Raw genomic sequence first — 22,605 nt, 5'->3', positions numbered from 1 at the left:
CACAAGCCAAGCGAAAATAAGACGGCGCGCGATCTGGGAAAGAGGGCGGTGGCCTTGATCAGGCTACTGTCAAGGTTTGTACGAAACCAAGCTTATTACTGGTCTGCTACACAGGAGCGTTGCGTGATGACACAAAAAACGGCTGTGTAGCAATCTAGCTAATTACCCAAGAGTTTTTTTTCCCGAAAAGTGGAGACATAGTTTGCGTGCAGACATCTCCCATTTCACGTGCCAACAAAAGAAAATAAGGGACGTCTTTTGCATAATTTTCACTCCAAATCTTCTGCTCTTTTGTCACTTGAAACAGACTGGAGAATGAATGTAATGTGATTGCGCTTAAGTTTTATAAAAAGCTATGTACATTTTTTATCCATGTGGATTTCGTCAAAGCTCTTGTTTAGACCCTGCGATCAAAGACGTCAGTCTATCATGTAAGACAGATTTACTTTCAAGACTTACGTGGTGGTTTAAATTGCTCCAGTGTTTTTGTTCCGCCTCTAAGTTCCGCCAGAGCCTCTTTTTGCCTCGCTATCACTAGCTCATGTCTCTCTCCTCGACATCGCAGTCCAAGAGCGTGTAATTCACCTGTCATGAGATTCTGTAGAGAAAACCAAATAACTGGTAAAAAAGATTAAACTTGACTTTAGCGCAATTAAACTGATGGCGAATTACAACTAAAGCTTCTTTAGTGGTGCGTGACACAATTGGAGCTTCGCGTTGCGTGACAAGCTAGACAGAAATTCCAACAAACAGGAAGTCGAAGTCCGAAGTAGACTGACATGGAAAAGAAAGAATTAAATGGATAAATGTAGATTTAAAGGAGATTTTTTTCATACTTTTAAAACTGTATTTCTAATAACTTCGGAGATATTAAGAAGTTTTGAAGTGATTTATTGGTGAAGCGTTAATCAAAGCCTCTGTGACCTTTGCATGAAGGGTCGCAGACACAAAGCAGTAAACCAGACATTTTAATAAAAGTAACTAAACAAGAATGTACGGACTACCTGGAATAAACGGCGCAATGTTTAATCAATGCTAAAACCTCAAGTACTGAAAGCTTGATTTTACGTTAACTGTAATCATATTAGTGAAACGAAAATATAATTATCACGATGTAACACGTATTGAATACTGAATATTGTCACCTCTTTCTCAATCATCTTGATCTTCTCCTCCTGCTCGTCAATTTTTGTGGCCAGTTGTTCTTTGTATTCAACCAGTTCAGTTCCCTTCTTGACCGTGTCCCGCTTTTGCCTTACTAACGCCTAGGAAAAATTAAAAACACCAGTCTCAGGCTCTCAGTTGAGTTGCAACTATCGAATAGAAAAACTACGGTGAAAAAAGGACGGGCAAAGACTGGGGAGAGACAACGTTATCTACGCGGCTGTTACGGGATTTACCCTCTTTATATTTTACCGTTGCCTTTCGTTTCGCTCCTCGCAACAAGTTTGCTTTTCAGATTCTAATGCACTTTTATGTGTGGGTTCTTTAACGTCCCACAGTTTTCATAACAAAAAAACAAAATTTAAGTTAACTTTATATTAATCAAATTACGTTGTTGTACTGCTTTATTTCTTTTGCACTGTACCAATTCAACCATTAATTCAGTTTAAACGTTTGTTCCTGTAGTACGGTAAATGTGATGAACAATAAAAAAAAGTCCCACAGTTTTCATGTGAACAAAGGCTGCGGCCATACAGAGAAAACTGTTTTTTCTCCTTATCCTTTTGCAGATGACAAAACAAAGGCAGCACTTTCTCTTAAGTTATTTGACGACCACCACGAGTGTCGGTCCGGCCGGGGTTTGAACCCGCGACTTCCCGCTCGGCAGACCGTCGTTAAGCCAACCGAGCTAATTAAGCGGCGGTTGGCAACCTGAGGGATCTTGAATCATATTATCCTGATCTGGACAGCACTGAAGATATTTTAAACATAATAATATGTGGGTTATTCATGGTCTTACATCACCACCAATGAAGACTCTTAGCAATAGAGTTACATATCTTACAAACGTCACATACCTTTTGTTGTTCACTAAGTTTGTCTTCCCTGGAGTTAATCTCCTTTTGCTGTTCATCAACCAATGCAGACAGCTGCACGAGCTGTTTTCTTTGCTCTTCCAGCTCAGTGTCTTGCTCTAGTATCCTCTCTTCGTATTGTTCCAGTTTCTGTTTCTGTTTATCGCTTAACTCGCCGGCCATGTCAGACATGCGTGCTGCAGCACCCGCCAGATCCCTTCTTAATGCTTGTACCACATCTCCTTGACTTTCAGCCTCTTTCTTAGCTTGGGTCGCTTCGCGTCTAAAAAAAAAAAAATTATATTTCAGGGGTCTGGGTCCCAGCAGGCCACGTACTTTTAAGTCCAGCCCCTCCCTTTTGTATGTCACTTATTTAGTTAACCTATTGGGATTCTTTTCTTTCGAATGTCACTTATTTTTATTCTTTTATAGACTGCGAGCAGTCACGGACCAAGAAAAAAAGAGAGACTGCGCGTAGTCTAATTCTTTTATTCTCCGATTTGTAAATAAATGATGTTACAAAAAAGAACAAAAATTCATTATTTCTTGAAGGCCATCGAAGGAGACAACAGGTAAAAAATATCTGTTTTTTGGAAAAAAAAAAGTGTTTAAACTTATATCGCAGTCTTTAAAAGATCTTGTGTAGTCTGTGTGTTCATTGCAAATTAACTATACTCGTAACCCATGCACGCGAGGGCGCAACGTCGTTTGCAATTGCCCTGACTGGGATAAGAACTGGAAGGATTGTAAGGGAAAAGGCGGACTGCAAGCAGTCAAAGTTGAATTCAGAATTAGTCCACATTGGAGCAATTGAAAAATGTATTGTTAGCAATAAATGCTGAATTTTATAAAGCAGTACATCATAGAGACAAAATCTACTTAAAAAAAATGATGCTTAAGGTTTAGTTTGAGAGTGTGTAAGACCTGTAAAAGGCCATTTTCGAGTTGCCCCAAGCCTCTGTTTCAAAGCGAGGCTATGTGTGAAGCCACTGATATGAAACTGAGATTTTATTTCCATGCACTGAAATAAAACCCTTAGGGTGCTTCCATTTGTCAAAACTGAGCGGCCAGCCCCTTCCCGTTGTAACGAGAATTTCACTTTTAATCAAAACTATCCAGCTAGATCAGTCAAATACTGAATAGTGTGCACGAAAAAGATGGTTTTTCCACAAAAACTCTTGAAAAGGCCATTTCATTTTCAAACTGACTGGTCCGGCAATGGTCCGGCCGGCAAGTTCTGACAAATGGACTGAGCGCCCTTAGCTTCGTTTTGAAAGCGAGAGTTTTTGGAACTCGGAAATTGCTTGTGATTTCATTCCTTTATCATGAAAACCACAGCAACTGACATATCCGAAGACAACTTTTTTCAGGATGTACTTTGCTTTGAACGCGTTAAAGGAAAATAGGATTCAAGTATTTCGCTTTGCGTTTACATACGGTCCTGCAGTAGCTGTTACCTTAGTAACAAGACCAGTTGTTGCAGTTTTTAGACATCTGACTGCAGAGTGGCTTCCACGCTTGTCTGGGGCACAGTCTCCGTCTCTACTGATCTCGTCTGGGGTTTAGGTTCTTTTCTGGGAGACTGAGGTCTAGAGGAGTTCATAGGATCCTTCTTAGGGGAGGAGGGTCGGGATGATTCTTTGCGCGGAGATGTCGGTCTGATTTTGCCTGCAAAAAATGATATCTTTCACTACTTCTGTCCTTAAACTTACGTTAACCAAAACGTCCTCATCTAATGTTGGCATCCACGTTTTTGTTTTGTTTCATCAAACAAGCAGTAAACAAACAGAACACAAACAATTTCTTCGTACACAAACCTACTGGCCTGTTCCAGGCTCTCAGCCAGTAAGAATGACGCGTAAGTGAAAGACACGCGAAATATGAGGCGTGGTCTCAATATCGCGTACCCCACTATCTCGGATCATGAAACAGGCCAGAAACCTACTGATGGACTTGGACAAAACGAAAAGTATTTACACTGAAAGGCTAAAGTTATATACAAACCGGATTTGCATAGTTAACGGTAATGTAATGCAACGATTCCTTTATAGGGACTGTCTTTTAAAATATACATCTTTCATGTTATAATTTTAAAAAGACAGAATTCGTCTTTCCTAGTTTGAAAGAAAACGGAGAGAATACTTATATAACAAATGGTGTTCATTCACCAGACAGAATCTAACTTTCTCACTTTTTAGTAGAACGATCGTTATACGAAATTAATTTCTAACATTGCCTAAGTGATACATAACGATTTAAGGGCTAAATAGATTACCGTTAACATCCATTAAAAAAGCGTGCGTAATCAGATCATTTAATGTACAAATGCAAAGCAACAGAGAACAAAAGAAAGTTCTCTGAATTTTGCTTTCAACGTTTTCCAATACCAAAAGGGAGATACTAATTTTTCATAAACAGTTTAACATAACACGCACCAAAGTAGTCAGTCAAGGCCTCTTACGATACTTAAAAGTTGACGTTAAACACTGTATAACAGATCTCGAGTGTCGATAAAAAGAAACAAAACAATTTATATCTTGAATGCTAAGTCTGTCCTTAATTATTCGAAGCTAATTGATTTAGAAGCAGTCTTCATTAAATTTAGAACTCCAACTTAGACGTCTGAAAATAAACCAGCTATAAATAATCTAAGAACAGATCTTTTATTTTTCGCGAACTCTTGGGAATTCTATTTCTTTTCCACTGAAAAGAAGGATTAACGTGTCTTGAGCATTGGATTATTTGAAGGACTTAAAAACACATCAGAGAATGGGAGCAAAGAAAAAATCAATACAACAAAAATTGAAAAGAAAAAAATGTGTTCTCTGAAAGGAAACCGATATTTTTTTCCAAAACGTAAACGAAAACAGGTTCGCTTGAAAGAACAATGGTGTACTCCTTTTTTGACTTTTCATATCTAACACGTACTTGATAGTAGAAATTTGTTACGATTTAAAGAAATAACACAACAGTTTTCAATTAACAAGACATGTTTCTGCAAACTTATGCCATTTTCAGTTGTAGAAGCTCGTTACAATATTATTTCTTCAAATCATATCTAAATCCAATGACAAAACACTGGCTAAAAACAAGTAGGCCAAGCTCAACAGCTTTAGGCCCGATCCACACGAATCCGGTTATTTTTGAAGCCGCATCCTTTTTTCGGCACGAATTAGCCTTTTTGTGCACACGAAACCAGGGAATCCGCCAACCGAAACCATCTCTTGTTCGGTGAAAACGCTCGCCAGACTGGTTTATCCCACACCGTTCACACGAATCCGGGTAAGAAAAGATGCGGTTTTAAAAAAGTCAGGATTCGTGTGAACGTGGTCTCGGTAACAGCTAATCGTGAAAAGCATTTAAAAAATTCAATCCAACGAGCATTTTACTAACCTGTGGTCTGTTTAGCGTGCATTGCCTCCTGTTCCAACTGTCGATTTTGCCGAGTTAGTCTTAACAGTCTTTCTTCCATTGCCACTATCGTGACTGCATGTTGTCGAGTTTGTTCCTGTAAGTATATAAACAAATGATGACAACGATGTAATCTCTGTAATATCTTGATAACTTTTCTATTTGAGTTTGTCGGGTAATCGTGCGAGGTCGATTTAACAAAATCACTGAATTGCTTCACTAGGGTATTGAGTTAACTGGGTTTCACCTCTCCATTTGGGGGAGTCACGCGCAGCATCCCCGCTCGCTTCGGCCGACACTCATATTGGACAGTTTATAAGTCAGAATATATTGAGTTAACTCCGAGACACAAAAACCTTTTAAAAAATTACCAAATGGTCCTACATTTGTGTGGTGCAGAAACTTAGAGATTGATCAAGGAATTAACTGAAGCAGAAATTGTAGGTGATTATTAACAAGTGCCTAAGGAAGATCCGACGGATTTGGTGGCCCAAAAGAATCCGAAATGAAGAGTTGTGAAGACAGGAAGGGCAGCGGCCGATAGAGGAGGAGATAAAAAAACGAACATGGCGGTGGATTGGCAAAACACTGAGGAGACAAGACAAACAAGTGGCCAAGACAACTCTTTAGTGGATCCCACAGGGGAGTCCTAGACACACTTAGAGACGACCGGAAATACATCTGCTGTTCGCAGGCTAAGACACACTTTGAAGCGCACAAGGATGTGAGAACATGAGGAGAGAGGACGTAATGGTTTGAGTCAAAATAGAGTCAAATTGTAAGAATTAGTGAGGTTTAAAGGTTAAAAGGATTGTTTATAGTGGAAACTGCACTTAGCTTATCCAGCTACTTTACAGGCTCTCCACCCAATTCTTAGAAGCAAAGAATTCAAATACAACATACGATTATTAAAAATCCCAACAGGGAGGCAACCAGTTGGCTATTTACAAGCGTGGCCGAGGATTTGAACTCGGGAAGACCGAGAACAAATCCTACAAGTGGCCAGAGCGGGACTCGAACCCGGGACCGCGGGATTGCGTGTCCGACGCGCTGACCACTCCACCACGAAGAGCGCCGAACGAACAGGACTGATGAAGATGATAAAAATCCTAAATGATCGACCGTTTACTGAGTATTAGCCAGTCACGTTTTAACGATGATGTACTAAAGCTACCTTGAAAGAAGCGACCTCGTCTTCTTTATAATTCCGCAGTTCTTCTCTCTCACGTTCAACACGAGCCAGCCGTTCTTTGTAGGCTGCGGATTGTTCCTGAAGCTGACTTCGTAAGTACGCCTAAGGAGAAAGTTCGGTCATTTCGTTATTTAACAGCGTCTTGTCGCGTCTATTAAAACACATACAATAAAAACCTATCTTTCAGACCGATCTTTGATTTTCAATTGTGGAATCCGCTCTTTGCTGAATTACAAATCGCAAATCGTTATAGGCAACCGTAATAGGAAAATTTAAGTTCATTTTTAGGCAAAAAACAGGTAACGGTTTTTCGTCCTAATCCGAGAAGACTAGAAAGTCTAACCGTTTGCAGATGTCATTGCAAAGGTAGCACTTTCTCCTCAGTTATTTTGAAGACCCTGAGTTTTGGTCCGGCCGGGGTTTGAACCCGCGACTCCCGCTCAGCAGACCGGCGCTCTCCTAACTGAGTTAACTAGGCGGCGGTTATTAGACAGTAAGGGAAAACGGTATTTCTGCTTGAGGATATAAATACGAGAGGTGCAGAAACACTAACTTTGAAGAACGTACCTCAGTCTCCTTAGCTCTGTGTGATCCATCTTTAGCTTGTTCGTACTGGGACTTTGCTGTTGCCAAGGCAACTCTGTGATTCTCTAACTCCTTCTGTCGTTCATTAAGTACCTGCATAGAAAACTTAGTAACTCAGTTTACCGCCGATCCAATTCTGGCCTGCGAGAAGTCTTTTTTATTCGCACGCCGTGCGCGGCTCTTAGTAGCCTACGCAGCAAACCTCCCAACTTTCTCAACGAATTCGCGCGGAAACGCTCGCCACGGGCCGATCGCTCGTGGTCTACGTTACAGGCAGCCCTCTTGGCTACAAATATACGGAGGCGGAGGGCCAGGGGTTTACAGTGGTGAAACCGTCCCTCGTCCCCTAAATAGCGGTTATTTTACTGTTTACTTAATTTGGTGGCACCTCCCACTGTTGTTTTAAATTTGATGGCCTATTTCCAGTGACTGACATCTTCGCGAATAGGCCTTTTTTAAAAATATCATAGTCCTGGTTGTCGTCCCTCTAAACTTCTGCTTAAGCATTCCTTCAATTTCTCTTGGGGCGATTATAAGTCACAAGAGAAATTGAAAACAATGCTTATGCAAAACTTCGGAGGGACAACGAACAGTATTATCGCATTTTTGAAACAGGCCTTTAAGCATTTGTTCAGTACCTGTTGTAATTGGGTAACGCTACCATGTTGTGACTCCATGATTTTTCTCTCCGCATCCACTGCTGCTTGTATCCGCTCTCGCTCTTTTTGTTTAAATTCATGCATCATTTCACGCTGTTTTTCTTCTTCCTCAGATCTCACTTGAGCCACTGCGCGGGAAATGTGTTTTTCTTCCTCTCTCTTCATGCCCTCTCGTAACTTTAACACGACTTCCTGGTGCGTCTCCTCCATTTCTGCAATCCTACACACAATGAAGAAAAGAAAATTATTGAAATTTGTTTTACTTACGAAACTAGTCTTCCATCGACACAAAAACAACCCAAATTATTGAATTTACATAGCTTTTCCAGCTTAATGAAGAACTGTAACACTTTTTTGTATGGTTAACCTAAGTCACAGATTGTCAAATTGAAACGTATGCAGAACTCGCTATGAACATCGGCGAGTATTCTCATATTACACCAGCACTTTAAGACCTTCACTGGCTGCCAGTTCGCGCTCGTATTCATTTTAAGAAGTCAATTTTAGTTTTCAAGGCAATTCATGGACTTGCAACACCATATATCAGGGATTTAATTAGTGTTAGATCGAAGTCCTCTTACAATATCAAATCAAATAGTAGTCTTCTACTTGAGCCGCTTAAAGAGAAAATGCTTTCTACGCTTTGTGCCAGATCCTTCTATGCTGCTGCGCCATGTTTGTGGAATAGTTAGGCTGCTGAATTGCGCGAATTTCATTCATTAACTATTTTTAAACGTAAACGTACCTTCTTCGCATAGGTTAGACTAGAAGTTCGATTTCATCGGGACCTTTTTTTAGCTAATTTGATCTGATTTTATTGTATTATACTATGTCTTTATTTCATTGATTTATTAATTAATTAATTTTTAGTCAATTGCATTTTACATTTCACATTTTACATTGTACAGTTATATCATTTTAGAATAGATTTTTAAGTGAATTATTGTAAAGCGCTACTGATCATTCTTATGTAAATAGCGCTATAGAAGTACTTCAATTACCATTATTATTATCATTATTATTAACTGATCTGAAAAATTCTACTGTTGTTTGCTATGAAGACACTTAAAATCTACCCTTGTGTTCTATTGAGATCAAAAACAGACGGATCGAGGTTGCAGTTTATACCCTAGTATCGCCTTTGTTTTTATACTGTTGAATCGAGCAAACCGTCATTCGGTGTTATAAACCTGATAAAATATTATGGCATGCTCCGGAAAACCGTTGAAGCTAATGACTGTGGACGAATAACAGCAGCTAATCGCATGACAGTTTGATAGGTCAAGTTCATATTCGATTCTGCGGTAAACAAAGGCGAATCGCGAATCGAACTGTAACATTTTACAACTGCAATCAAGGTTACAAATAACTCCTCTCCGCCCTGTGTTTGAGCCTCTACATCAAACTATTTACGTTTTTTTTTTCCTGTTTTAGGGTTAAACAATGCTAGGACTGGAATTAGACGATTACATTTTTATTCTTCTCGAACGTACAGCTCACACGAACACTCCATTGGCAAAAATAATGACGGCAAAGCAAAACTGTTGGCGGAAGCTTCTCATCATTTTCGACAATCGAGTACAGCACTTTAAAGACGATTCATGACCTAAAACGGCTTTTGCCTGAGAGCAGACGGAAAAGCCCAGAAAACAGAAATTGATATGGCCGCCATGTGACAAAGGCCCATGAAATCTGCTTGATATCTTCTTCTTTTGTGTTTGGGGTAAAGGTTCTAAGTAATAGCTTCGGCACAGAATTGACCTAAAACAGAAATATCCTTGTACAGACATAGGCTCATTAAGAGTAAAAATGAGTGCAGTGAGCTTGGAATTCTTACTTTCCCTTGAGTTTCCGACACTCTTCCTTCTGATCTCTTAACTGGCGACACATATCTTCCACGCTGATAGACGTCTCTGCCAAAATTAAAGCAAAAACAGATGAGTTGCTTGGTAGTTGTGATACAGGTTTTCGGCCTTTTCTGCTCTTTCGAAATTTTAAGAAAAGACTCCAAAACCTCACCATAATGTTGCACGAAGATTTGCCGAAGGCGACATTCGGTACCCCGAAGTTTTTACTCACCAGAATCGGAATCCTCTGTGGCTCTCTTCAGAGCGTCTTCAGCCTTTTGCTGCCAAACAGCCTCGTTAGACAGCGTCTTACAAACAAAATCCTGAAAAAATAAAATAAAAAGTCCACGTTACAATTCATTCCACAAAGCCCTTTTCTCCCTATCTACTTTAAATGAAAACAAAGATGCCATTCTCTCGCTCGGTTCACATCACTATTGCGACCTTTTAACCAACGAAGCTGTGGAGGATCTGATGGCGAGCAAGGCCGTTAAGACGATATATTTAAATTCTAACATGACTCCGAGGTTTTAGGGACAAAATTGCAAATTTTTCACGAATCCATCGTCTGGTAATTCCCGGAAGGGACTTGAGCACAAACCAAACCAAAATTATAGAAAAATGACCAGAGAGCCTCAGAGTCATATTAGAATTTTAATACATCGAACGTGGGCTATTTGATCATAAGCTACCTGAAAAAGGGAGGCAATGATTTCTAACATTGTTGCGCCAACAATGTTGCGTGTTGTCGCGTCCGTGTTGCACTTAGACTACGAGTAGTCCCCATTTTTCCTCAGGGATAGTAGAGCGAGCGAAACGCGAGCGCGCGTGAAAATCACCCCTCGCGAGAAAAGGCGACACGCGCCTCATTTTTCTTTCTCCCCGCCGCGTGTCGCCTTTTCTCGCGTGGGGTGATTTTCACGCGCGCTCGCGTTTCGCACGCTCTACTATCCCTGAGGAAAAATGGAGACTACTCGTAGTCTATGTTACACTGGTGTGCAAACGGATGCAACAGATTCCAACAACACGTGTAACAACATGCAACAGGGTGTGCAAACTGACGTAACATGTAAAATCCAACAATGTTGGGAGTTTTTTGCCAACAATGTTGCGTTCGTTTGCACGGGGCTATAGAAGCAAAGCATCATGATAAACTTGATTAACAATGGTAGTGTTTCCAAGCGCGATCCGTTTTTAATCTCTCTTCTATTTATTGTTTCAACTAAATCAAATCTTCAATGCAAAAACTCTGTCAACCTATTTATAAGAAATACAATATCTATCTAATAACAATCATAATTTTAACCACTGATAGTAAATGAAAACATCTCCAAGGCTGGCAGATCTCTCTGTTTATAGATGGAAAATAAAAACCTCATCCTCTCCCCTTCTTTTTTAGGCACCTATTTTCGTGATCTTCGTTCTTTAATTCCAAAGCCGGATAAGGAGCTTTAAGTAGGTAAACTTTTTGTCATAATAATCTTACCTTAATCCATGACAGTGAATCATGCGTTGTAAGCTCCTCAACTAAAGTCATCTCTTCTTCCAGCGCAGTGCATGTCCGACCAGACTTTGACAGTCGTTTCTATGGATGGAGTGGACCAATTTAGGTTTCCGGGAAACTGCCCACCTACCACTCCCCTAACTCAACGTTAACATTTGCGTCTCACTTGGGGCAAAATGTTGGGTTGATCCGATGGAGTATACAGCAGAGAAATAAACGATCTTTCTGAATACGAGCTTAAGTAATAAAAAGTACAGCTTCTTTGCTGTTCAGAGCGTCTCTGGAAAACACAGCAGAGAAATAAACGATCTTTCTGAATACGAGCTTAAGTAATAAAAAGTACAGCTTTTTTGCTGTTCAGACCGTCTCCGGAAAACACTGCATAGAAATGTATGATCTTTCTTAACATGAGTTACGTAACAAAACGACTGCTAATACTTCTTTCAATGAAGTTCCCACTATCGTGAAAACATTACTAGAAAAACTCCTGGAACGTATAATAACCTATAAAGCACGGTCCACGAAGTAAAATTATGAAAATTCAATGGTATAGTCTTTATAATAAATGATGCATTTTTAGCCCAATAGATTAAAAATAAAAGGCATCGTTTTAGAGAGTGAGATGTAATCCCTGCTTTATGGCGGAAGGCATTCTTTGCCGCCATAAAATAGGTAAGTTGTAACATTTTTGAGACTTTGCAAAGACATTTCCCATACAAATGGGAAGACTTGTTGGCTGGTTAAAAGTTGATGAAACACAAGTTTACCTCTTTCAAACGCTCGCAAGGTAACATCTATGTCCAAAAATTACATTTTCTTAACTTCTCTATCCTCCTCTCTTTTACAAAAAATGTCTGTGACACTTGACACTTTCGCGCGTTCAGATTCAGAACTGTGAATTGATTCGCTACCTCGTTTGCTGTATAATATTATAATGACATACAATGACACGGTAACCTGCAATTCTGTTATTGTAAACGTCTCGATAAATTTTACTTATGATTGTTGAGAAACGTTGCGCACCATAAAGGCTGGTTTTCAATAACGACGGAGTCGGAGTCGGAGTCGGAGTCGGAGTCGTAATCAGAAGCGAAGAACTTTACGATCTAGTAAAAACAGCATTCTGATTCCGCTTACGACTCCAACACTTACGATCAAGTGAAAAATAGGTTGTCGGAGTCGTAAGCTGAAGCGGAAGAACTAAACCAATCACAAAGCGAGGAACGGGCATTGTGATTGGTTTATCCTTCCGCTTTGCTTCCAACTCCAACAATGTGGTTTTCACTTGATCATAAACGACGGAGTCATAAGCGGAGTAAGAAGAAAATGAAAACGTTCTGCTTCTTTCGACTCCGATTCCATCGCGCTTATGACTCTGCTGACGACTCCGATTTTTTATTTTCAACAAGTCGTAAGCGCTTTTACGATTCCGTTTACGACTCCGTTGCTAGTGAAAACCAGCCTTAAGAGGACTAATGTTGGGTGTCCTGTGATTTACTCACCAGCATGCCTTCTAGATGTTTCCTCAGTTCACCCGTTGAATCTTTTAAGTCTTTGTCTTTTGCTTCTTTCTACCATGGTCAAAGAAAGCAAAAAGGGTAAATGATTAAAAAACTGAACATTATCAAAAGAGTAAACCTTTTTAGTTCTTAACACATTTGTTCAGATTTAGCAAGCTAGCTGTCGTACGTCCATGAGCGACAACATCAACTGAATTAAGAAATTAAAAAAGGCTGCGGCAGAAGGGTCGCTATTGACTGACAAATTTAAGGGTGTGGAGGGGAGGGGTGCGGAACTTCAGTTTTCAGTTTTAGTTCAGCCTCTAATTAGGAGTTACGTCACGTAACGTAACATAACGTAGGAAAATGCGGCATCTCTTAACCGAAGGATAACATTTTGTCCAATTAAGGCTCACAGATCAGTTAACCACACCCCCTAATAAAACCTCCACACGAAGGAACTGTTACTTAAAAAACCCATCTTCTTAATCACATAAAAATAATTGATGTTTAATTTTCCCAGTGTTATCCGGATAACGCGAGTATTAGTTGGGGTGGAGGAGGGAGGTGGGGTAGGGGAAATAGAAGCTCGTTCCGTTTGAGGGAAAAAGCCGTGGATGTGGGTGACGAAGCGCACAACTCCCTCTCGTTTTCTGAAGGAGGGGAGAAGTGAGAAGGCTCGTTTTCGCAGTTTTAAAGGAAAAAAGAATGAAAAAAGTCATGTTCGGGGTAGGGTTCACACTCAAAACAAACGAGGCTCTTCAGTAAATACTGAACTCACTTCACTTTCTGAGTTTGCGTAGTGCTGGATTTCTTCCACTAGAGTTAACTTCTCTTGAGCCAGATTCCTCACGTGATCAAGCAATTCATCGTCATCCAGTTCATGATCAACTGTTCTTTGAACATCGCCGCGGAATGTGTGTTCAACCAACTTCCGCCGGAAACGATCAAACTACAGAAGAACATAAATACAAAATCATTTTGAAGGAATTCTGTAAGCCCCACCTATTCCCATTTTGTGAATCGCTTTGGCAAGAGAGAATGAACTAGATCATTCTCTCTTGCTTTGGCTACTCGCTTGCACGTGACCTAATTCCCGTGATACCCAAATAAAATGGCAGCCTGATATAACAAATTGCCGGGGGAGTGTGAAGTGTAACCTTTAGGAAAGGACACGTTAATACTGTGGACTTTATCCAAGAGATAACTGTTGGCTGAGAAAGTCATTCGTTATACCAGCGTGTTGTTGCTTACTTGCAAGCTACAAGAAGCTGGGGATGGGAAAGCCTTTCCTTACATATATTTCAGAGCAAAATATTTGATTTTTCCTGCTCTTTTTCAAATCAAGTCTGTAGAATGGCGAATGATAAAAGACACTAATGGATACACAATTCCACAGAAAGCACAAAACCATGCCCTATATCAAACCTAAACGGTTGAAGTGCTATTTTCTGTTTTAAACCAAAAGGCGACCAAAAACTAAACCCCTTTACCCATAAAGCTGATGTAAGGGAGTATTCCCCCTAGCAACACTGTTTCATTGTTTCAAAAAAGCCATGTCATCAATGCTTCAATAAAATGCGTTACTGTAAAATCCCAGTTCACTTACTCTTTTTTCCAGTTGATGAAAGTCAACCTTGAGCAGTTTCTCAGCTCTTTGTGCGTCCAGACACTGAGCTTTAGCGTGATCCAGTTCCTGCTGAATCGCCTTGTCGCTCTTTTAAGAGAGAAGGTTTGTTTACTGATTACCTGACTGGGTCATTTTCAAAGGTTAAGCGTGGGTGGGACTGGGTCGGTTTTTGTCGAACTACATTATGGGACTTATTTAAGTATACAAGGTGGGTAAATACAAAATAAGATCGACCTAAGGGAGGTTTTTGAGCCCGCAATCAAGACTGAGCAACCCCCACAAACCCTTTTTTTTTTTACTAAAAACCGCTGGACACAAAACCTCCCCTGGGTCGATGTTACATTGTCACAACCTACAAGGTGTTCCTCAGTGAACCCAGCTCAATGGTCTTAGTTGCTTGAAGCTCAGTTGTAGAGCATGTGGACTACCCTATTCTAGGTAATTAAAGCTTCATAAAATTATGGTATTGGAAATTAACGCGACTTTAGTGGAAAACGACTTTGAAATAAAGGAAATTAACGAGGAAGAGAGGATAACATTTCAAAATGGAGAAAATTAACGGGATGCTCACAAAGAAACTAAAATTGTTGAGACAACAGAAACAAAGTTAGGCCGAGTTCAAACGTCGAACTTTGTGTGTACCAAACTTAATACCTATTTGGGTCGACCCAAATGACAACAATTCGACGATTGATTCAGGCGTCGAACTTAATTAGTCGGACTTAATTCACTTTCACGATGTACAATGGTCTACAGTGCTTATCAGTGAAATGAATTTAGTAATTTATGCGTTAGTTTCGGCACATGAAATTTCAAAGTTTGAAGTTTGAAACGTAGTCGCTCTACAGTCGAAAATCCCATGTGGGCCACTCGATCTTAATTCATGGTTCCACCCAATTAAATATGTCAGACTTAATTGCTATCTCTTCATGTTCTTAATTGAACGGATTAGAATCGGTACATGAAAAGTTCGACGTTTGAACTGGGCCTTAAACGTATAATCTGAAATGGAAACTTTGTTCGAGGTACTTTCTCTAACGCACGAAGGGAGTCTAACGAAGAAATCTGGCCACTTCGAGGGTTCTTCGCAGTTTCACTGTTACTGGCGGATCTCCATCCTTATAAAACACTCCTCTTTTCTACGTGTGAAGAACGTCCGAAGTGTATCCAAAATAATGGAAATCTCAAGGTCGCGTAAATCAACACTTCACATAGCTTCCCATGCAGCCGTTTTTAGGGGAGCTCGTATTTCGTCCCTCCCCACAAACGCCTGTTCTACCGAGTACAACATTTTTTCCCATTGTTTTATTTGTGTGGTAAGTGACCAATCAACAGTTTCGTAATAAAGTGAAATAAAGTTTTGATACTCTAAACACGACTCATAATCTCGTGGTAGTGTAAAAGCGTGACCCTAGAGTTACCTATTTCCTTCTTTTCGTTCCTTCGCTAAGTTAGCCTGCGAGCCGCAGACGTATTTCCGGTCGTCGCTTCTCTCCCTCCGAAGGTTTTTCTCGGCGGGTGAAACTAGAGCAGAAAAAACCTGGTACTCTAGCAGGCTATCGCTAAGGTTATGCAGTGCACGGGTTATTCTAAAATCTGACTAAATCTTGCTTTTGTCGCTCTGAGTCTAACATTTATTAGAGGTCATAAAGCTGTCCCAGTGTTTCATGCAGATCGGGTTACCCTGCGGTCGAAGTCAACCTTCCAGAATTTGGAAGGTACAATGTGATTAGCTAAGCTTGAGAAAGGAATGTTGTTCTCGGTTGAGCAGGCGTTTGTGGGGACGGACGAAATACGAGCTCCTCTAAAACACCTTCGTGGGAGGCTACGCTCCATATTACCGGCGGGAAAATTACCGACTTGAATTCGTGAAGCGTTAATTTCCTATAAAAAGGTAATAACCAAAAGGCCATAGGCTCGACTCCTGTTAAGAGAATTATAAAATCTGGTAATATTATGACCTTCCGCAATGTGGTCAGACTTGCTCTGATTCAAGCACAACATCCGGGATATTCAAATCTAGGTGCTATGGCAACTAACCTGTCTTCCTTCGCTCAGATGATCTCTCATCTTCTCTAACTCGTGTTCTAAATCAGCGATGGTTTTAATCCTTTCCTTCAATTGCTTCTCTGTGGTTTGAAGTTTCTGAAAAAGGCAAAAAAAAAATCAGAGAAGTAAAATAACATAATTGGTACTCACATTCACAGGAACAGACAAGAGTCGACACTCTGTTTGAATACAGGCTTGGGTTACGATGCACAAATGATCTATCTCAATGAACTGCCTAAGCAAGCCGTTTACAAATTACCCTACGGGTAAACTTAATGCATGTAAAAGCGGCAGAAAAAGAAAAAGCTAGTTAAGTAAACGAGCAATTAGTTACAAGGAATTACCTGCGCTAACGAGCTTGCAATACAAGCACGCATTGAAATTATTACATGTACGACTACAACGAAATAAAACTGTGATTACTGTTGGTATTTGCTTCTTCCAGTGGCTGCTTTCATGGAAACTTGGACGCTTTACTTTCCGCAAAAATTCAAAGTGTGGCTTTCCCGATAAACCTAAAATATTGTGTGGCCCTGTGCAGAAAATTTACATGTTTTTTTCAAGTGGCTTGACATTCATTAAACTTCAACGGACTCTGAAAACCTGTCAGCCGCTCAGACCAGATCAAACAATATAGAACGAATTATGACCCCATTAAAAACAACGGAATGAGAAAAAAATAACAGAAATTTTGCAAAAACAAGAGTATTAACAGAAACAAGGATATTTAATTTCTGATAAAACATGCTTGATTTTGGACAATCCAGACTTCTTTGGTATTAACTTAGAAGCTACAGGGAAACATAACTATTCAGTTTATTGACATTCCTGAAAGGACATTTGTCTCGTGTTGTCTTGAAAACATGAAGATGTATCAACAACACAAAAGCTCAAAAGCCGAATCCATTACACTAAGTAAACAAGTAAACGAACTTGCTGCACGCTAGCTGCACGCATTTGCAAGCGTAATACAGTCACAGCGGAAGTTTAAGAGCACACAATAATTTTCAAGGAGTTATAATAACTGCTCTAGTGCGTTTAATTTAACTCCTTACAGTAGAATCATTTTTTTCGGAGTTATCTTAACTCCAAAAAGGAGTTTAAAGAACTCTTTTTCAGGAGTAAAAGTCACCTCAGAGTTGGAGTTAATAGTGAGGAGTTAAAGTAACCCGCCAAAGGGGGTTATCATGTACCTAAAATTTATAATAACTCCCTAAAAATTACTGTGCACGAAAATAAAATGGCGGCTTACGAGAATGAACTGGACCGAAATGAATGTGGGTTTATCAATAGCCTTCATGTAAAACGTGTTAACAATGACGATAAAAGGATACTTAATTGTCTTGGCTTTACTTATTACATGTAACTTTGTACAAAAACATTGTTGATTAGAGTTATGTAAGGCTTGCCATGAATTAATCCCTCATAGCGTCTTAACTCTGCGAATATTTGACCAATTTCTATGAAATTTAGCCAACCAAATTATCCTGTAAACATCTGAAAAATATAGGCTTAACATGTCTCTAACACTCCGTTGCGTATGTATGTAATAAAAAAAATGTACTAAAAAGTTTTAAGCGTTTAATAATAATAATAATAATAATAATAATAACTTTATTTTACTGTCAATGTATTTAGCTCAACAGTTATATTAGCTAATTGGGGACACTTCCCTAAGAACTGGCACTAATCTATTACATGACTTATAAATTAATGATCTTACCCAAAACCTAAAACTATATATAAATGTTCAGAATTTACACAAGTCACAGCAGTTACTATTATTATCTACATGGCTAGAAAGGTCCACACCGCGTATGTGTTACTTAAATGCTTTGAGGCTTGTCAAGTTTCTGAGCTCACTACTGACTTTTGACCAAATGAAAGGTCCTTGGTAGCGTTTGAAAGGTGAATTTAATATTTTATTGCGGGCTCAATTTCAATGAAGAGAAGCACATGATTTTAGAGACTGTTTACTAGGTGGGGGACCCCAGGTAGGTGTAGTAAGATGTGGCGGGTCACCCCACCTATCATGTAAACATGATCAAATTAAAATGAGAGATTATAAGGACAGGCGGGTTACCTCACCTGCCTTGGGTCCCCCACCTCCATGTAAACAGGCTCTTGGAGAAATGGTAAAGATAGTTGAATTAACTCATTCTTTAGTACATCCTTAACCATTATTCCACATAATGGAAAATGAAACACGATGGAAACTGTACCTATGTACTGGCTGTTTACTAATTATAAGACCGATTACAAGGTGTTAAACCCAGAACTCTAAAATAAAAAAAAGGTGATGTTTCAGTTGGGAAGTCCTTTATAACAGATCACTCAATTCTTACCCCTTTTGTTGCATAAAGCTCTTGTTCTAATTTTTGTGCCTCTTTCTCCACTTCTTTAGCGGCCTTCTGCCTTCCCAGCTGTAAATAAGAGAAAGAAAGCTTGATTGTTACATACAGTTTGTACATATTTATTAACCCAGGGGCACCCAACGACTGTTTTCTTTACAATATCTGTTTGGAAAAGCAACTATTCCCTAGAATGTTCTATCAGTCACTTGACGACGGCTAAAAATTTCTAGATGACCGTTCCATTCATAAATAATTTTCAAAGCGTATCTAATGAATTCCCTACGATTTTCTGAAGTTTAATTTTCGTATTTTACTTCCCAAGTTAGGTTATTTTTCATTGAAAAAAGGAAACATGTGATGGAGAGATGAATAAGAAAATGTCTCACTTTCGTAATACGTCGAATTTCATCTAAAATGTTCGGGAAAATAATACTGAAGCCCTTGTAATTTCGAAAAGACTCATGTTCCCTTAGGATGACCGAGCAGATACAAATTTTACAACGCCGCTTAGAATGCTTTTCTAGATATCTTAAAGTACTCTGGATAGCCTAAAAAGTGTTTTCAATGTATTTAGGAGCAAACCGTCGTTGGGAGCCCCTGAAAAACCCTTAAGTGAAAAATACTATACAGGATGTTAAAAGGAGATTGGACACTTTGACAGTTTGAACGTTGTCGTTTTTAGTGACATATAAGGGAGCTTAAGCAACGACGACGGCGACGTCAACGAGAACGGCAAAAAAGCAATTGATTTAGATTAGTAAAACAACAACTTTGCACGTGCATCACGCTTTTTTTGTACATTTCTTTGCCGTCACTGCACGACTACGACGTGAAACTTCCTGATTTCACGTTTTGTGAAGGACGTGAACACAAGACAACGACCTTCTTTTTCTTTCTCTGAACTTCAATAGTGTCTTTTAGAGTTCAACTCTTAGAAAATTTGTCAATATTTGACGAATTGAACGAGATGGAATAAGTGCGATAAAGTTTAAAGCCACGCGAATTCACTTTTTAAGTGATGCTTTCATAGCCGTCGTAGTTGCTTAAGCTGCCTTGTAGCTTTAGTTCCAACGGTTCAATAGTGAGCTTAAGAAACGATGCACGTCAACTGGAAGTAGCGTTTCTGCCTTTTGGCTAGTGGCCTCGCCCAAATTTTAGGGCAAATTGTCTTTATAAGAGTTAAAACACTTAGCAATACAAATCTGGTGGCGTCAGGGCACTAACAGGGAAACGACCTGACTTCCGATTGACGTGCGTCGCTCAAAACGCCTCTACTGAAACTCCCTAATGTGTAGTCGACTGATTGTACAAGTGACTCTTCTGTGTTACTCTGCATGCGAGCAAGCTTTTCAGTGGAGTTACATTGTTTGAAGCCACATGCAAGCGACACACGACAGGAGACACGAGAGAGTAGGTTGAAGAAAGAAACGAGGGCTTTACTTTCCTCTGCTTCACACGTGCTCGCTTCGCTCGCCACACAAAATGGAAAGCTTGCTCGCAGGCTGTTTTTATAAAGTTTCATATAAGACAGCTATTGGCAGTTTAAAGTCTATTCGAACTCAAATCACCACATATCTTTGCATTAACTTTTATGGTTTAACCTGAGAAGGGATTTTGCCTACACTAGGAGCGTTGCGTGACGACACTAAAATAGCTTCGAGGGAGACTAACATCCCGTGCACATCTCAGCCCCATAATTCCGAATCCCGGCCACAAATAAGGAACATCCCGGATCCCGAGATTCAAATAGGAAAAATCCCGGATCCCGGATCCCGAAAAACCTATTGGGAACCCTCGATACAGCCGAACGTGTAACGCGGAAAAAGTAATCGTTTCTCGTCGTAGCCTGCGAACAAGCTCTCCATGACCATTTGGTGGAGTCACGAGTCCCTCGAGGCTGGCTTCGTTCCCTCCAGAAATAGAGAGCTTGCTACCGGCTTCCCCACGTAGCTGAGGGCGCCTCTCGAAACTTCCCAACGAAGGGGGAGTGTTGAGAGACAGCTGTACTGGCAGGATACGATTAAAATTATCTTTGAGGATAAGGCAACATTAGCTTTGTGTATTATATCTAACCTTCGTCGACATGGTGGAAATTGTTGAATCCTTTTCACATAGTTCCTTCTTAAGTTTTTCAATCTCTCTCTTCGCCTGATGCACTAAGGCGTCCTTTGCAGAGTTTTCTCTCTGTAACCCGTTCAGCAGTGTCGTGGACTGCATTTTTTGCTTGTTTAGCTTTTCATTTTCGTTGGATAGTTGAGCAATTCTTCGCTCCTTCTCAGCGATGTCAGTGCGTAACGATGCGATCTTGTTTGTGGTTGCGTTTGGGTCCGTTTTAACCCAAGCGGAAGCCTTAGGCTGTGAATAATAACCAAAAACATCCCACTTCCATAAGCTTTCACAGTGAAACTCTATTTAAAATAGAACGTTTTCCAAGTTGTCGAGGAAAATTTGCCTGAGGAAATCAAAATACATAAACAAGCGCCCCAATAAACAGTAACAGGTAAAAGGTAAAGAGTCCTTATTTTATGTCGGTAGCTCGAAATAATCATCTGACTAAGGGTTGATTTCCACTGTCGCGTAATGTTTCCGTGTGAACGCACGTAAAATTTACGCGCGTAAATGAAATACAAACCTCGGGCCGAGGCTTACATAAGCCGCAAAAGGAACCATTTATACGAGTACTGCTTACATACGACGCGAACTGCTGGTATAAATGGTTCACGGCTTAGTTCGCGGCCAGACCGGTCCAATGATGACGTAGTTTGTTTTGGTGCCTAGCGAAACGATTGGCTTTGGTCTAAAAAATCGCCCTATTTTACATTCTTTCAAATTAACTTTTCTTTCAAGATTAGCGTTGCGCTGTCGCGAAACTTGTCGGAAACCTCGACGAAAAGTTCGTCATCGATCAATCGAGTGGTTTGAAAGAGATGTTCCAGGGATGCATATGGATGAGGTGTTGTTTAGACAAAATTGTGAGTTTTCTCGTGCAGCAGGTCACTTTCCCGCCACTGCAGCGCGCGTCTCTCAGCCGTGAAGGTCTGGGATATAATTGAAAACAGAGCATGCGCATCATTTGCGGACAGCATGCCGCGGACAACGTTTTACGCCGCGGCTTGGATAAGCCCAACCCAAAACTCCTCGGCCAGGATAAGCCGCGGCTTGAAGTAGCCGTGGGTTGAATAAGCCGTGAACGTAGATTTTGTACCATTTATACGGGGTGTTCGTGGCTTATTTAACCAGAGGCCAGAGTAAGCCGCGGCTTGTTTTCTCTCGTATAAACGGCCCTATAATGTATGAAAGGCCACGCGTAAACGTGAAAGTTGAGCAAGGATCAACTTTTACGTTTAGCCGTGACCTTCCACACATTGTCTCTATTTTATTTACGCGCGTTCGCACGATGAAAATTACGCGACAGTGGAAATCCACCCTCACAAACCTAAGGCCGACGGTGCGCTTATTTTATCCGCCCTCTCTCCATGACTGCTCCGTTTTAGGGGTATTTAAAGCTACTTAAATCTACACGGAAAGGAAAGAAGTCGAAAGAAGGATTTGAGGTCACAGCTGGGAATCGTACTCAGGACCTCCCGCACAGAAGGCTGCGTACAAACCAACTGTGCTAATCCTTCCTCCTTCATTGAAAAAAAAAAGCCTTGAAAAATTCTCCCCTTAAATTTACTGTAAAATCTACTTTCTGTGTAGTTTTTCATAGTAACTAAAGTAAAATTCCGGTTGCCAGCGCTTGAAGCACATGAAGCAACACGAAGATTGAAAATATTCTGCTTGTAATCATTCCCTGTTTCATCACACTCCGACTATAAATAATACTCTTCTACCGTGATTTTGCCATCCCTCATTGA

General features: G+C 40.2%; 1 pseudogene; it reads right to left on the bottom strand.

Annotated features, from left to right (window-relative positions):
• LOC140946104 (forkhead-associated domain-containing protein 1-like) overlaps nt 1-22,605 on the bottom strand; it is a 49,457-nt pseudogene that overhangs the window by 12,645 nt on the left and 14,207 nt on the right.

Source organism: Porites lutea, chromosome 1 (assembly GCF_958299795.1).
Source record: "Porites lutea chromosome 1, jaPorLute2.1, whole genome shotgun sequence".
Taxonomy (NCBI): domain Eukaryota; kingdom Metazoa; phylum Cnidaria; class Anthozoa; order Scleractinia; family Poritidae; genus Porites; species Porites lutea.
The sequence above is the reverse complement of the archived record's forward strand: the minus strand, read 5'-3'. Positions and strand labels throughout refer to the sequence as shown.